This window comes from Pseudophryne corroboree, chromosome 5 (assembly GCF_028390025.1).
Source record: "Pseudophryne corroboree isolate aPseCor3 chromosome 5, aPseCor3.hap2, whole genome shotgun sequence".
Lineage (NCBI taxonomy): Eukaryota > Metazoa > Chordata > Amphibia > Anura > Myobatrachidae > Pseudophryne > Pseudophryne corroboree.
This window is the reverse complement of record NC_086448.1, coordinates 327,899,683-327,914,607: the sequence shown is the minus strand read 5'-3', so window position 1 is coordinate 327,914,607 and position 14,925 is coordinate 327,899,683. Positions and strand designations below refer to the sequence as shown.

At 42.4% G+C, this 14,925-nt stretch overlaps 1 protein-coding gene and 1 pseudogene across 2 annotated transcripts in view; one reads left to right on the top strand and one right to left on the bottom strand.

The window, feature by feature from the left end:
* POU6F2 (POU class 6 homeobox 2) overlaps positions 1–14,925 on the bottom strand; it is a 677,794-nt gene that overhangs the window by 60,552 nt on the left and 602,317 nt on the right. The window lies entirely within an intron of this gene.
* Positions 2,497–2,615, top strand: LOC134931621 (5S ribosomal RNA; annotated as a pseudogene).

Below are 14,925 nucleotides of genomic sequence, written 5' to 3'. Positions count from 1 at the left end.
CACTGTACTCCTCCTATATTATACAGCTGCTCCCCAGCCCTCCCCACAATTAAGCAATAAAGCAATCAAGTTCAACAATAAACGGAGAGGACGCCAGCCACGTCCTCTCCCTATCATCTCCAATGCACGAGTGAAAATGGCGGCGACGCGCGGCTGCTTATATAGAATCCGAATCTCGCGAGAATCCGACAGCGGAATGATGACGTTCGGGCGCGCTCGGGTTAGCCGAGCAAGGCGGGAAGGTTCGAACCTGCCTCGGACCTGTGTAAAATGGGTGAAGTTCGGGGGGGTTCGGTTTCCGAGAAACCGAACCCGCTCATCACTAGTTCTAAGATGGTATCACAAATCCCCAAGGAGAGTCCAAGTGTGTCGGCGGTTGCGATGCCTGACCTTCCCAACACTGGACGGGAAGAGGTTGCTCCTTCCACCATTTGCATGCCCTCTGCAAGTGCTGGATGTAGCACCCACAGTCCAGTTTCTGATATTCAAATTGAAGATGTCACTGTTGACGTACACAAGGATGAGGATATGGGTGTTGCTGGTGCTGAGGAGGAAGCTGACTATGAGGATTCTTTTTTTTTTTCACCAATCATTTTTATTCAATTGTTTGTACTATGAGGATTCTGATGGTGATGTGGTTTGTTTAAATCAGGCACTGGGGGAGACACCTGTTATCCGTGGGATGAAGAAGCCCATTGTGATGCCTGGACAAAATACCAAAAAAAGCCACCTCTTCGATTATTTCTCCACAAATCCGGACAACAGGTGTCAAGCTGTGTGTTGCCTCTGTCAAGCTGTAATAAGTAGGGGTAAGGATGTTAACCACCTAGGAACATCCCCCCTTATACGTCACCTGCTGCGCATTCATCAGAAGTCAGTGTTAAGTATTGAAACTTTGGGTAAGAGTGTAAGCAGTCCACTGACACTTAAATCCCTTCTTCCTCTTGTACCCAAGCTCCTGCAAGCTACACCACCAACTCCCTCAACGTCAACTTCCTCCTCAGTCAGGAAAGTCAGTAGTCCTGCAAGCCATGTCACTGGCAAAACTGAGGAGTCCTCTCCTAACCAGGATTCCTCCGGAGGATCCTTGAGCAGAACGCCTGCTGTTGCTGCTGCCGCCGCTGCTGGTGTAGTTGCTGCTGGGAGTCGATCGTCATACCAGAGGGGAAGTCGGAAGACCACTTGTACTACTTCAACTAAGCAATTGACTGTCCAACAGTCCTTTGTGAGGAAGATGAAATATGACAGCAGTCATCCTTTTGCAAAGCGGATAACTGAGGCCTTGACAGCTATGTTGGTGTTAGACGTGCGTCCAGTATCCACCATTAGTTCAGTGGGACTTAGAGAATTGTTTCAGATACTGTGTCCCTGGTATCAAATCCCATCTAAATTCCACTTCACTAGGCAGGCGATACCGAGAATGCTCTGAATGGAAGTGAACAAGCCCGTGACTGGGTGAAACGCGTTTTCCCTGCAGGCACCTCGCCTACCTGAAGACCATATGGGTGATATTTAATACTTACCTGCTTCATATAACTAGATTTGATGCTCCAGCTTAACACTCATTTTTGCAGTGAAAATTTTGGCTACTATCATTGCTGGCGCTCCTAGGTGCATTATATATCTGTACAATCACTCATTGAATCAATAGGAACAGGTGGAGTGTGGTCCCGCATTTAAGTCTGCTTTAGGTATCTCAAAATGTGTTTTTTCTATCCTATTTTTTTCCTGCGGGCATCTCGCTTGTCTGACAATTGCATGTGTGTTTTTCAATACTTAAATTGTTGCAATTGACTAGGTTCTTTATGCTCCAGCAACTTATTTATCCTTTCAAAAAAGAATTATTGTTACCGTCACTACTGGCGCTCCTAGTTAAGGTGTATTGTACAATTTGATAATCACTCACTAAATGCAAGAAGGACAGGTGGTGTGTGGTCCCGCATCTGGTTTACTGTAGATACCCTAAACTGTGTCTATACTATTTCAGTAGGTCTCAAATTATTACTTTTTCTGTGTTACTTTATTCACTGTACAAACCCTCAGTTTTCAGCTCTTACATTTGAGAACTGTGGGATATTATTAATGCCATAATACTTATCAGAGATCAGGAATAGTACGGACGTATGTATACAAAGCCAATGTTACATCCAGTGTTATTGCATTTTTGGAAATTGTAATAGTGAACCATTTGACCCAGGATTCTTAAGTACTCAACTATCAAAGGGACCAATAGGGACCCCACACTCATGTGGACCTACAATCTACTTTCACTATACTTCTTTTTCATCCTTTTCTTCCTTCTGTGAACTCTCATCCACGATTCTGGGGAGCGTGTCCCCTTAGGAGACACATCTCTTCCGTCTAACGGGGACAGCAGATTCACGTCTACAAGATCCAATACTATTCTTCTTCCCCATTTATCCCATCATCCCTTTCCCAAGGAGGAAACAATCCCTCCTTTTCGGTGCACTCTCATTGGTGGTACAGGGTAAGTCCTCCTACGACCATACCCCTACGCTTACGCCCAATCTCGTCCGATCTTGGAAGCTAAACGGAGGTGGGCTGGGTCAGTACCTAGATGGGCGACCGCTAGGGAATACCCAGTGAAGTAGGAAGACCACATTCCCTGTGGAATAACACTAACAGCAGGATCACCACTAATACTCGTTCCTACTACTCTTTGGATTGAGATCCCATCCCTGTTTTACCCTTTGTATCTAATCCAAGACAGTGGTAAACTATCAGGGTCGGATTTCAGTTTGTGGGTTCTCCCTCTCATGAAATCAACCCAATCCAGGACTGTATTAATACAAACACAGTTTGTACAGATCTTTGGCAGACGGAAGCAGCATGGCATGTAGCTACAGTATCTTCCTATATGCATGTATCTAAGTATAATCAAGATCTGAACATTCCATTTTTTTCGGAATAGATCTTTTCCTTGTTGGTATGTTAATGTTCATTCATGTCCAACCATATTGTTTTGTTTTGTTTTTGCTGAGTTCCCATTGATTTTATGAGTAGAAATAAAGACTATATCATATTTTACGCACATCACTCATCAGTAGATATTAAGATACAATAAGAGTGCGCCCAAACAAGAGTCATACTTTTTATATTTTCATTGTAGATACTGAGAATGCACAGAGACGTCAGAAAAAGTGTCCTCAGTGTCCTAAAAAATGCAGTTGTACCCACTGTCCACTTAACCACGGACATGTGGACAAGAGGAACATGGCAGACTAAGGACTATATGACTGTGACAGCCCACTGGGTAGATGTATGGCCTCCCGCAGCAACAACAGCAGTGGCACCAGTAGCAGCATCTTGCAAATGCCAACTTGTTCCTAGGCAGGCTACTCTATGTATCACTGCTTTCCGTAAGATGCACACTGCTGACAACCTCTTACGGGAACCGAGGGACATCATTGCACAATGGCTTACCCCAATTAGACTCTCCTGGGGATTTGTGATATCGGACAATGCCACCAATATTGTACGTGCATTACATCTGGGTAAATTCCAGCACATCCCATGTTTTGATCATACGATTAATTTGGTGGTGCAGATTTTTTTTTTCAAGTGACAGGGGCATGCAGGAGCTGCTGTTGGTTGTCCAAAAAATTGCATTCAGCCACCGCGTGCCAAAGACTGTAGCGTTATCAAACACTCCTGAACCTGCCCTGCCATCACCTGAAGCAAGAGGTGGTAACAAGGTGGAATTCAACACTCTATATGCTTCAGAGGATGGAGGAGCAGCAAAGGCCATTCAAGCCTATACATCCACCTATGATATAGGCAAAGGAGGGGTAATGCACCTGACTCAAGCACAGTGTAGAATGATTTCCGTCTTGTGCAAGGTTCTCCAACCCTTCGAACTTGCCACACGTGAAGTCATTTCAGACACTGCCAGCTTGAGTCAGGTCATTCCCCTAATCAGGGTTTTGCAGAAGCAGATGGAGAAATTGAAGGAGGAGCTAAGATGGAGCAATTCCGCAAAGTATGTGGGACTTGTGGATGGAGCCCTTCATTCGCTTTGCCAGGATTCAAGAGTGGCCAATCTGTTGAAATCAGAGCACTACATTTTGGCCACCATGCTCTATCCTAGGTTTAAAGCCTACGTTTTATCTCTCTTTCATGCAGACAAAAGCCTGCTGAGGTTCAAAGACCTGCTGGCGAGAAAATTGTCAACTCAAGAGGAACGTGACCCTTCAACAGCTCCTCCTTCATTTTCTCCCGCAACTGGGGCTGCGAGGAAAAGGATAAGATTTCCTAGCCCACCCGCTGGTGGTGATGCAGGGCTGTCAGGAGCGAGTGCTGACATCTGGTCCGACCTGAGGGACCTGCCAACGATTACTGACATGTCTACTGTCACTGCATATGATTCTGTCACCATTGAAAGAATGGTGGAGGATTATATGAGTAACAGCATCCAAGTAGGCATGTCAGACAGTCCGTACGTATACTGGCAGGAAAAAGAGGCAATTTGGATGCACTTGCACAAATTGGCATTATTTTACCTAAGTTGCCCCCCCTCCAGTGTGTACTCCGAAAGAGTGTTTACTGAAGCCGGTAACCTTGTCAGCGATCGGCGTAGGAGGTTACTTCCACAAAATGTGGAGAAGATGATGTTCATCAAAATTAATTATAAATTCCTCTGGGAAGACCTTCACCAGCAATTGACTCCAGAAAGTACACAGGGACCTGTGATGGGGGATTCCAGTGGGGACGAATTAATACTCTGTGAGGAGGAGGATGTACACAGTGAAAGGGGTGAGGAATCGGAGGATGAGGTCGATATCTTGCCTCTGTAGAGCCAGTTTGTGCAAGGAGAGATTGATTGCTTCTTTTTTGGTGGGGGCCCAAACAACCAGTCAGTTCAGCCACAGTCATGTGGTAGACCCTGTTGCTGAAATTGTTGGTTTGTTAAAGTGTTCATGCCCTGTTTATACAATATAAGGGTGGGTGGGAGGGCCCAAGGACAATTCCATCTTGCACCTCTTTTTCTTCTTTGCAGATGGGCCAGGTGTTTGTGCCGCACACTTGTGTCACTTAGCTTAGTCATACAGCTACCTCATTGCACCTCTTTTTCTTCTTTGCATGATGTGCCCTTTGGGGCCTAGTTTTTAAATCTGCCATCCTGTCTGCCACTGCAGTGTCATTCCTAGATGGGCCAGGTGTTTGTGCCGCACACTTGTGTCGCTTAGATTAGTCATACAACCACCTTGGTGCAACCTTTTGGCCTAAAAACAATATTGTGAGGTGTGAGGTGTTCAGAATAGAGCCCTAACCTTATTCTAGCCCTAACGCTGAACACTGCCGAACCCTAAACCTGACAGTAACATGTACTGTCGACATTGTGGCTGACGAAAATAAATATGTTGACATAATGACCATGTGAACATTATATCCATGTTGATATTCTGAAAGTGGACATAATGACTACAAACCATTAACACTAATTAGTCTGCTTAAACATATGTTTGCATCTCTTAGCTACTATAAATTATAACTATATTTTGCAGCAGCAGAAAATACATTTGATGCTTTGGTCACTGTATTATGACCATCTTTCCATCCACAAAATAGTTTTGTCACTACTGCTTTTCTTAGTACGTCAAAAGATTGGTTACCATAGCAATGCCTCTTTGTTTACACCCTTGAGTGGTAATCAGAGAGGTGAAACGTGCTGACAAGGGGCACATCTAGGACCTCCTGCTGAAAAAGTCAAGGGGGAATTTCTATAAAAAGTAATGCTTGCCATTTACAGACTTCCTAAATGTTATGTTGCGATAAAGTAAAATATCACCAGAGAATCTTTATTTTTCAGAAGAGAAGAAATAATCAATATTACAAGACACCAAGAGACACATAACCTGTTCTCTTTCTGCTCTGATTGCAGTTCCATGACAAACAATTTTTATGGAATGAAAATAACTTAAGCTGAATGGCCATTACACAATGTACATTCCTTTTTATTTACCCAGTTCCTCTATCAAGATGCAGATTCATCAAATACAGAAAACCAAATGACTACATAATACTATAAAAGTTTCTGTTTTAATTTGCAAATGAAAAACATTGGTTTATTCTTGCAAACTTGGCCAGTACATAAACCCTACATGACCCGGAATGCATCAAGCACCGCATATGGAATGCAATACATCCCACCACTGATCACATGCAGAGCTGTCCTTTGCTATGAGAGGACTTCCAGGTTTATTAACTCCAGAAGTCCTTCCATGCATGTGCAGCTGTTGGTCAGTGCATTTATGAGCCACAAGGCACATTGGCTTGCTCTCAGAGAATTATATGAAAAGAAGCCCTTAGACTACCATAGGATGGTGTTGCCTATCAGGAAGAATCTCTGAAAAGTTTTGCTTCCCATAGCTTTGTACATATGGTGAATGCTGTCAAACCTCTACAATCTTTGGCGCTTTGACCGCATTTTGCGGTAAGTACATCCTGTCCCCATTTTCCTATTAATTTACATAGGCCATCCATGTTTTTTTTTTTACTTGTTTGCTACATTGGAATATAAAGGAAACAGAAAACTGATGCAAGCAGCAATTCTCACTCACCAACATGATCCTTTACAATCCTGCACTCACTGTAAATGTCTGCGAGAAATGCCGCTGTAAATGCACCCTACGGTAATGCTACTGCTATGTTTCCCAGTTAGACACTAAACTGCCCTTGCTAACAGCCACACATCCACACAACTTGAAATCCTATTTAGTATACTTGACCAAGTGGACTGGATAATAATGTTTGCCTTGTAAACTTTTTTTTTTTTTAGTAAAAAAACAAATAAAAGTTGCAGGGATTTCTTTTAATGTCTGATTAGAAAATGCTGGACTTCCCCTAGCAGGAATGGCTGATTTTTTGTAGAGGCACAGAGTGTGACTTCTTCCGGACTTTGATGAATGAGAGTCAATGCATTTTTAGCAGAGCTCAGCATGAACAAAATTTATCCTGGTTATAATGAAATGCGGAACCAGTAATCTGTAAAGAGCTATATTCATGACTGCCTATGGGTTAACTGGATTTTCATATATGGACTCGCTCACCAAATGCAATTGGCTGACACTACAAGAGGTGCAACCCATCCCATCATCTACTTAATGATGCTTGGAAGAATTTTTGCACACATGGAAATCATAAACTACTACTATATGATGAATAGAAGGTTCTCCACCACTATAACAGTGCACAAGATCACTGCATACATATGGATTCTTTTTAAATTAAATTGAACTTCCAAGTTAAAAAAAAGTTGATGGTAAAAAGCAAACTGACTGTACTGCAAATATATAAGACTTTGAGATAGAAACTAAAACAAAAATAAATGAGACAGGATGCCTTACAAAGTTTATGTCAATAATGGCTCTATTTTGCACCATTATTGACAGTTAATGCTGACATTATTAAGACGTAAACATAAATTATTAATTGCAGAATTTAAAGCAAATTAGTAACATATTTCTCAGCTGTCCTCCGCACTAGGAGCCTTATTCAGATGCTTTAACAATGCAGATGCAGCATCAATCTTTTTTAGTAATAGAACTGTGAGGTGTCGCTACTGTAACAGCCACCCAAAAGTGAACAGAGACACCCACCAAAGCCATCGCAACATGCTCAGAACTGCGTACTCCAATGCAAGTACGATACAGATGCAAGGAACATAGACTTCCTGAGTGTCTCCATGGCCACACAGAATAGCCGCGGGATCTGCAACCCTGGCACCATGTTTTATGTGCACGGGATTAAATTCACATGTCAAGACTGTTGGCAGAGTATAGCGGATTGCCTGGTGTAGTGACGTCAGTCCACACACTTAATGAACTTAAACAGTAATGCAGGTTTATTCAATAAGCACACAGGTAACTTGGATGTATTATTGTTATAGGTAATTGGCCCCTTATATCAGACAAGGTAACACAGCATTGTTTGCAGTATTTATCAGTCTGTTTCTGTGGCTGCGGTATCTCAGTAGAAGTTGTCTCCGGTGGTAAGCCATGCAGTCTGACTCCCGCTGTGAAGAAGGTGCGGCGCCTGGCTCAACGTCAGCTCTGGAGCCATGATACATGCAATGTAACGCTGTGAGTCTCTGTAGCTGAGATCTGCTCCCGGTCTCAGCTCTGCACGCTTGCACACACCAGGACTCAGTCTCTCTTACTCACTCTAAGATGGAGGAGCAAAGATTACATTACATAGCTCCACCTCCGAGTGACTCTTGGCCTTAAGGGAATAACACTAGGGGATACGCCCATAGACTGCTGTGTAGAAGGAGACAGACACAGAGCGCACCATATCATAGCACTCCCCCTCGCTTAAGACTGTCTCCGGTCACAAATTTAAAGACATATTATCAAACAAATCAATAAAGTCATTCCTGTAACAGAAAACCATAATGTGAAGCAAAACAGTAAGAATAAATCAACATTAACCATATTCTAGTCCAATTTCCATCAGGAATTCATGTAACAAGTGTGATGACAATCATTTTGTTAACATGTCGGCAATATTTTCTTCACATGTAACATACACCACATTGACGGACTTGTTTTGCACCAACTCACAGATGAAGTGATGTCTTATAACAATGTGCTTAGATTGTCCATGATGCTTTGTGCTATAAGAAAGATCATTTGCTCCCTTGTTATCACACTTTATGTTGATGATCTCACTGTGGTAAAGAAGACCTAATTCACTTAAAGTCTCTATTATACAAAGTGCTTCTTTTGAAGTTTCTGTGAGCACCATGTACTCTGCCTCTGTTGTAGAAAGAGCAACTGTGGGTTGTTTCCTACTTGACCAGCTTACGGCTGCACCTGCCAGTGAAAACAGTAAGAATGTCTATCATCCTCATCTAATCCACAGTCGGTGTCACAGAATACTTTTAAGATGGTGTCTGTTGGTTGATCTTGTAAATCTCAGCTTTAGTGAACTTGTACCTTTGAGGTAGCTTAGTATTCTCTTTACTGAAATCTGGTGTTGTCTCCCAGGATTGTTTGTGAACTGGCTTGCCCGACTCACTGCATGTGGGATGTGAAGTCGTGTCACAAATCTTGCATACATCAAACTACCAATAGCATTTTGATAAGGGATTTCTTGCATTTCCTCTATCTCCCCCTTGCTACTTGGTGACATGGCATTGACCATCTTTGTACTTTTATCAATGGGAGTACTTACTGGTTTTGCATCTGTCATTCCGTATTGGAAATTATTGCCTCAATGTATGTTTGCTGGTCAATTGTGACAGTTCCCTCTTGTAGGTTTTGTACAATTTTCATACCTAATAGATGATTTGCAGGGCCTAGATCTTTCAACTTGAATCTTTGTTTAAGGTGGTGCTTGACGTCCGTGATGTGATCTTCTTGACCTGCCAAAAGTAAATCATCCACATAGTCAGCGCTAAGATGAACAACTTTTCTTTGATAGTTTTGTGGTATAGGCAGTGATCAGTCTTTCACCTAACAAAGTTAAATTCTAGAAGCACTGCATCCAACTTTACATACCAGCAATGACCACATTGCTTGAGGCCGTATAGTTTCTTTATTAAGAGACAAACTTTCCCAGTTTGGAATATATCCATATCATAGTGTTCAGGTGATGCCATATAATTTCCTCAACTAATTCTCCATTCAGGACTGCAGAATCAAAGTCTAGCTGATATAACAGTAGATCATGTAGTCTAGCAATAGCAATCATTAACCTTAAGGTGCTATACCTTGCGACTGGTGAGTAGATCTCTGTAATCAATTCCATATTCCTGGGCATATCCTTTGGCAACAAGGCGGGCTTTGTAACAAGCTACTGTGCCATCTGCATTCAACTTCTTGCAGAAAACCCACTTGTACTTAATCATTTTACGGTCACTCGGCCTATCAACCATAGTCCATGTACTGTTATCACTTAGTGCTGACAGTTCTGTATCAACTGCTGACTTCCAGTCTGTCCAATCACTGCTTGACTTTGCTTCCTGTATGTTTTGAGGTTCACAGTAAGCTATGTTTGCATACTCCTCACTGTATTTCCTGGCTGGAACACCTTCATTTCTCCTCATGTAACTTCTGTTCCCTGACTTGTCTGCTTTAACACTCTCAGATTCAGACACGCTTTCTGCTGCTTATACATCCAATAATAAATTTTCTTGTTTTTCCACTGCTCCAGTTAGTGGTGCTGTCTCGTAGAATACCACATTTCTGGATTTAAGAAGACGTTTACTTGTAACATCCCAAAGTCTGTATCCTTAGCATTCATAGCAGCATCCGAGCATTATACATTCTATGGATTTTGGATGTAGCTTTCTCCTTTGGTATATGTGCAAAAGCTTTGCACCCGAAGACACAAATATGACTGACATTTGGCTTTTTCCTGGACCATGCCTCCAGTTGCATTTTACCTTTGATGGCCACTGTAGGGGCACGATTCTTTAGGTATACTGCAGTAGATACTGCTTCTGCCCAAAACTTATTTTCCAGGCCAGTGTCACTTATCATAGTTTGTGCTCTTTCAAAAATTGTGCTGTTTGCCCGCTCATGCTAATCCTTTCCAGTGTGTAATCAATTGTTATCTGATGTTTTATGTTATATTTCCTAAGGAATGCGGCCAAGACTTTGTTATCATACTCTCCACCATTGTCTGATCTCAGGATTTTTAGTTTCAGACCTGTCTGATTCTCCACTAGGTTTTTGTATTCCACAATTTTGTTGACCACTTTACTCTTTTTTTTAAGGAAGTATGCATGTGTCATTATTGTGGCATCATCACTGAGAGTCATGAAATACCTGTAGCCACTGATTGATTCTTCCTCTATTGGACCACACACGTCTGTGTGCACTAGAACTAACGGTGTCTCTGCTCTATTAACTGACTTTGGAAAAGGGTTTGAGAGTTTGCTTGCCTTTTATGCAACTCTCACACATGGGTCTTTCAGCATTGCTCACGATGATCCCTGTTACCATTACATCTAGAAATTTCTGGACGTTGTCATATCCCAGATGACCCAGGCATTTGTGCCACAGCTCTATTGACTGTTTTTCATCGGTTGCCATCATTGCAGTACACTCCTCAGTTTCCAGGACATATAGTTGGTTGCACTGGGTTGTTGATGCAATAACAGTCCCTCTTTTATTCTGCACCAAACACTTGCACTTCTGAAATTGGACTTTGTAGCGTTTTTTCTCTAGGACGCTGATAGCAATGAGATTGCTTCCTAAATCAGGCATGTACAACACATCTTGAATATCTGTAACAACTGTTTCTCTTACAATTCTTAAACGCACTGTGATTGTCCCAGCTTGTGATGCAGTAAGGACCTTATTTCCAATCCCTGTAACTGTAGTGGGAACACATGGTGTTAAAGAATTGAACCAATGCTTATTGCAACTGAAATGTCTACTGGCCTCCAAGTCCATGCACCAGCAATCCTTCCTGTGACTGCTACATTCAGTGCTGACTCGTTTGGCTTGTCATGCTGCTTCTGTGCACCACTGGAATTTCTCATTCAGCAATCTGAAGCTTTATGTCTTATCTTGTGACATACAAAACATTTTGAATTTGTGCTTTTTGGACTTTGTGCCCTTTGTGATCAAGGCAGAACCCTCAGCTGTGGTCTTGATGGGAATACATTCTTGGAACTGCAGCAACTTGGCCGTTGCAATCTCTGTTTAGCTTAGTGTCATTTGACTCTAAAGCAACCACCAAAAAATCAAATTCTGGCATCAGATTCTGTAACTTAGTCATTGCCACTTCTTCCTCATCCACCTGTGCCCCCACAGATGCCAAATGCTGAGCTATCGACAATAATTTATCAATGTAATCATTCATGTTCTTGCAGGCACTCAGTTTCGTTCCATATAGCATGCGTCTCAAACTTATCCTTCTCATTAGACCTTTGTCTTCAGATGCATTTTGCAGGGCTGTCCACATGTCCTTAGCTGACACTTTCCTGCTGACTATTGAATAGACATGCTGCTCCACAGCTAAACCTATTGTCCCGATAGCTCAGTCTACGTCATCTGGGTTTGGACTTGCTCCTGGGTCTATGGTGACCTTCCACAACTTTTCCCGCTTAAGCTGCATATCCATGGCAAACTTCCATGTAGCATAGTTCTCTGAACCTTTCAGCTTAGCAAAGTTCATACTGTGTCCTGTGTTATACATCCTTTCTGCACTTGTATAAAATGTCACTTTAATCTTTGTCAGTGTGATTATTTAAAAGCACTCAGGGGTTAATCTTCAGGCACACATGGGTCTGGGGCATGGGACTGGGCCCATAACCTGTTGGCAGAGTATAGCGGATTGCCTGGTGTAGTGACATCAGTCCACACACTTAATGAACTTAAACAGTAATGCAGGTTTATTCAGTAAAAATAAAGGTGACTTGGAAGTATTATTGTTATAGGTACAGTAATTGGCCCCTTATATCAGACAAGGTAACACAGGATTGGTAGCAGTGCTTATCAGTCTGTTTGTGTGGCTGCGGTATCTCAGCAGAAGCTGTCTCCAGTGGTAAGGGACGGAGCACTGCACAGCCGTACAGTCTGACTCCCGCTGTGAAGGTGCGGTGCCCGGCTCAGCGTCAGCTCCAGAGCCGCGATTCATGCAATGTAATGCTGTGAGTCTCTATAGCTGAGATCCACTCCCGGTCTCAGTTCTGCACGCTTGCACACACCAGGACTCTCTTACTAACTCTAAGATGAAGGAGCAGGGATTATATCACATAGCTCCACCTCCGAGTGACTCTTGGCACTAGGGGATTAACACTAGGGGATGCGCCCATAGACTGCTGTGTAGAAGGAGACAGGCACAGAGCGCACCATATCCTAACAAAGATGCCCCCAAAAAGGTCACAACACGCTTGTGTGTTTTGCAGAACACCACATTACCACCAGCAAATGGCCTCTTCCCGTCAATCACTCTATGACTGATTCCTCATTGTGAGCGGCATCACAAAGGTACCTTGGCATGTAAACGGCAATAAAACAGATATTGTCAGCTACTGAGGACAATCCACAATCCGAATTTTCACATCAGAAAGTAAAGTTATAGCCATTCTATTGTTTTAGGTTTTAAACAGTATACAATAGCTACAGTATTACAGTGGTTGATTGCAGTGACTGATTAGTTAGGGTACACCGAAAACATATGCTTCTTGTGTCTTTGGGACAGTCGTGATGACAAACACCAAAATGATGTGAAAGACTGGTCAGCAAAAGCTTAACATATTCTTGGTAAACACATTGTTCTCCACAAGTCCCTAGTAGATCCTCATAAAATGTATCTTTCGCCAGTCAACATAAAATTGGGATTGATGAAAAACTTTGTGAAGGCTATGGATCACAATGGAAGTGGCTTCCTCTATCTTAAGGAGAAATTTGCTATCTGATGCTAAGATAAAAGCAGGAGTGTTTATTGGACCACACATTCGTAAAGTGATTTGAGATAAAGAAACTTGAGTTGGCAGCTTGGGATGCCTTTGAGTAGGTGGTAAAGAACTTTTATGGAAATAACAGATCTGACCAGTATTTTGAGCAAGTAGACAACATGCTTACAGCTTACAAGTAGATGGGCTGAAGAATGTCCCTAAAAAAATGCATTTTATCCACTGTTACCTCACCTTCTTCCCACCCAACCTAGGTGCAGTTAGCGCTGTACATGGTGAGAGATACCAAGTTCCCTTTGAACCCAATATTATGGGTGACTTTTACTGGTTTCTGTACAGGGAAACAAATACAGTACAACACATAAGCGCAAGTCCCTAAATCATTTTTTTTTTTATATATTCATTTAATGTGTAAACATATTTTATATGTCACCCAAGCTGTGTTTTTGATTATTTTAATGTTTAAGTAAAATAATGCTACTTAAGTTTCAGTTGTGTAAAACAGCAAACACTATAAAAAAACATGTACAATTTAAATGTTGATATCGTCTATAACTTGAAATCCTAATGTGATAGGTAAATGTAAATTTCAGATTTGGAATCATCACAGCTAAATTAGGGGTACCTTTACTAAGGTGGGAGTTTTGTTAGTTCTGGTGGTGTTGCTCACTGTAACCAATCAGATTCTATTTAACATTTATCTAGCTGATTTTAGAAGATAATAGAATGTGATTTGTTGCTATGGGCAACATCACCAGTTCTAAAAGACTCCCACCTTAGTAAATATACCCCTTAGCCTGTAAATATGGCAAATACCCTGCGCTTGAGTTAAAAAATGAAGCAGCTCCTTTAACAAACTGGCAGTAATAAAACATAAAAAGGGAGCGCTAATGTGGAATATATGTTTGCAAACACCTGTGAAAAAAGAGGTTTTTGGTTAGATAATGTTTACAGCACTTTTGTGCTAATGTAGAAGTCCTGTGTGTGGGTTCCTTTTAAATTGCCGGTGCTGCGGTCCGCGCTGCGGTGGCAGTTGGGGAAACAAACTAACTTTCCCTCACGCTGCCTACCTTGAGTCTTCAGATCTCCCTGTAGATCGCGTGCCTCCGGCTGGTTCCCGATGTTTCTGAAGGCTTTCTCGTCCCCTCACACATCTGGCGCAGGCTGAGTGACGTCGGACTTCAGTTGCTGATGGTTCTCCTAGTGCTGTAAACATTATCTCAATTCTGTGGTTTTGCTGGGGTGCGCTCCCTGGATCACTACGGGTATTAGTCCTTTGTGTGGAAAGGAAAAACTCTCCGCACTGGATAATTGATCAGCAGTACTTCCTTGGTACAGTAAAGCACGATGTCCGGACTTAGTGGGGTGTCTACAGTGCCCACCCAATTACGCTTGTAGTATCCCTTCCTTTGTCCCGCAGTCCTCCCAACATGACCCTCTCCAGGAGGGACAAAATATTTGTCCCTCCTGGAGAGGGTCATGTTGGGAGGACTCAAAGTGCGTTACAGTTGTCATTTTACAGATCAAAATAC